This window comes from Phodopus roborovskii, unplaced genomic scaffold (genome assembly GCF_943737965.1).
Source record: "Phodopus roborovskii unplaced genomic scaffold, PHOROB, whole genome shotgun sequence".
In the NCBI taxonomy this organism is placed as follows: Eukaryota; Metazoa; Chordata; class Mammalia; order Rodentia; family Cricetidae; genus Phodopus; species Phodopus roborovskii.
Genome location: NW_026126151.1, coordinates 116,003 through 118,833, shown reverse-complemented (window position 1 = coordinate 118,833; position 2,831 = coordinate 116,003). Strand labels below are relative to the sequence as shown.

General features: G+C 35.5%; 1 pseudogene; it reads left to right on the top strand.

Annotated features, from left to right (window-relative positions):
* The first annotated feature begins 832 nt into the window (after window positions 1-832).
* LOC127218529 (prohibitin 1-like) lies at window positions 833-1,642 on the top strand (annotated as a pseudogene).
* Window positions 1,643-2,831: the final 1,189 nt, after the last annotated feature.

The window sequence follows — 2,831 nt, the reverse complement described above, 5'->3', positions numbered from 1 at the left end:
TTAGAGAAGGTTCCATGAGGAGCAGTGAAGAAGTTATATTCTTTTATCTTTGGATGGAATGTTCTATAGCTATTAACCCCATTTGAGACATAACATCTGTTATTTCTTTTGTTTCTTTGTTGAGTTTCTGATTTGTGGTCCTGTCTAGTGTTGAGAGTGGTGTATTAAAATCTTCCACTACAAGTGTGTGAGGTTTTATATGAGCTTTGAGTTTTAGTAGTGTTTATTTTATGAATGTGGGTGCCTTTGTATTAGGGACATAGATATTCAGAACTGAGACTTTGTGGTGATGGATTTGTCCTGCGATGAATATGAAATGACTTTCTTTATCTCTTTTGGTTTATTTTGGTTTGAAGTCTAACTTGTTAGATATTAGGATAGCCACTCCTGCTTGCTTTTTGGTTCCATTTGTTTGGAAAATCATTTCCCAACACTTTATCCTGAGGTAATGTCTATCTTTGAAGCTTAGATTTTTTTTTTTTTTTTTTGTATACAGCAGAAGGATGGATTCTGTCTTTGTATACATTCTGTTAGCCTGTGTGTTTTTATAGGTGAGTTAAGACCATTAATGTTGAGGGTGAATAAGGACCATCGATTGTTGATGCTTGTTTGATTTAGGTTTGTTGTTGGCAGTGGTATTGTGAATGTGCTTGTTCTGCTTCACCCTTGGTTTCTGGTGTAGTTGGATTATCTGTTGGAGAGTCAAAATTTTAAAATTGTACCACTAACTTTTAAAGTATGTACTTCCACCTGAATTAAAACAATTGAGAGGGGGGAATTCATGTGGAGGTCAGCAGGAAAGGAGTTAAGAGCGGGTTCAACAGAAGGAATCATGGATGCCAAATTGATTGAGTCCATCACAAAGTTGGGCCTAACTTTTGCAGTTGCAGGAGACACACATGGTGATTCCTGCCTCATATAATGTTGACACTGAGTACAGAGCTGTCATATTTGACTGATTCTATAGAGTACAGGATGTTGTAGTATGGAAAGGGACTCACTTTCTTATACCTTGTGACCAGGAACCTATTGTCTTGGACTGCTGCTAGAGACTACAGAATGTTCCAGTCATCATGCAGAATGGCAACATCACATTAAGCGTCCTTTTCTGGCCACTGGCCAGCCAGCTTCCTCATATCTACAATAGCATTGGTGAGGACTGTGATGAGCTGGTGCTGCTGTTCATCATCACAGTGATCCTCCAGTCTGTAGTGGCATGCTTTGATGCTCAAGGATTGGTCACCCAGATAATGTTGATCTCCAGACCTATGAGCTGTGACATCACAGAGAGAGCATCGATAAAGTTTGGGTTCATCCTCAATGGCATGTCCCTGACACATCAGACCTTCGGGGAGGAGTTGACAGAAGCAGTGGAAGCCAAACAGGTGGCTCAACAGGAAGCAGAGAAGGCCAGATTTGTGTTTGAAAAAAGGCTGAGAAGCAGAAATATGCAGCTATCATCTGGGAGGTGTGTGACTCCAAGGCAGCCGAGCTGATCACCAACTCCCAGGCAACAACAGGTGATGGTCTGTTCGAGCTGCACAAGCTGGAAGATGCTGAGGACATTGCTTCCCAGCTCTCCAGCTATTGGGACATTGCCTACCTGCCTACAGAGAAGACAATGCTCCTCCAGCTTCTCTAGTGAGGACTCCTCTGATTGCCCTTTCTCTGGCTAAGCAGGCTGTGGCCTTGATCATTCTGTATATGCTTTCCTTCTGCCACACCTGAGAAATCACTGTAATTTAATGATTGGCTTAACATGAAGGAAGTAAAGACAACACCACTTCAGATTTCTATAAAAACATTAAGAAAAAATTACTCACAGTTATGTTCTAAGACTAATCTACAATGTAAACTACCTTCTTTTACATGCTCTTTCTAGTAGAATCTAGATTCTGTCAAGATGCAAATTGAAATTAACCATTACAAAATTAAATGTCAGTAACTGGTATCTATTCTTCATTTTAAAATATTGAAGATACTATTGATTGACTAACATCTGATGCTTTATGAGAAATCATAAAGTTTTCTAGTCTTTTTATTATAATGCTTATTAAATTTACTCCTAAATATAAACCTTCTTTAGATGAATGATATTACTAAATTGTTTGTGTGGCTTTTGCATTTTAATTTTGACCTTGAAGCCGTTTGTGTTTCATAAGTTTTTATAAATTTAAAGCATCTAATAGAAAATTTGAAAATTAAAGAAGACAACATCAAAAACTTTGAAAACAGAAATTATCTCAAGAGGATCATTGCAGTGATAACGTGTTTTATTTTTACTAACATTTTTATTGATACTTGATTCCGATGCTAAGAAGGAAGCCAGGAATGTCTCAACAACACATAATGATTTCTCTGATGAAGATTATGAAGTCCAATACTTTTAGTATGTGCTTAATATGGATTGCATTAGTATATCCAAAGTCTTGGGATTTTTGGAAAATTGAAATGTATTAACATAGATTTAAATTAAATTTTATATTGTCTATAAACCCTCATATTAAATAAATTTTCACTTACTTGATGTTTTTTATACATTTTTTGTAATTTCATATGTATTTTCTTTGTTTTATTTCAGTGTGACATAGTAAGCTGTGACCAGAATGGAAATGCTACTAATATGTCATATGTGCATAAATATTTTATTTATATATATTTGCTTAACTAAATTTTATGATTCTGTAATAAAATCTTTAAGTTGTTTTAATATTATTCTCATTAGTTTTGTCTTTTTGTTAATTTGATGGAATCACCATCTATACCAACTCACTAAATTTTAACAAGGAGCATTTTATTTCCTTAAAAAGCTAATTAGATGTATTATTATT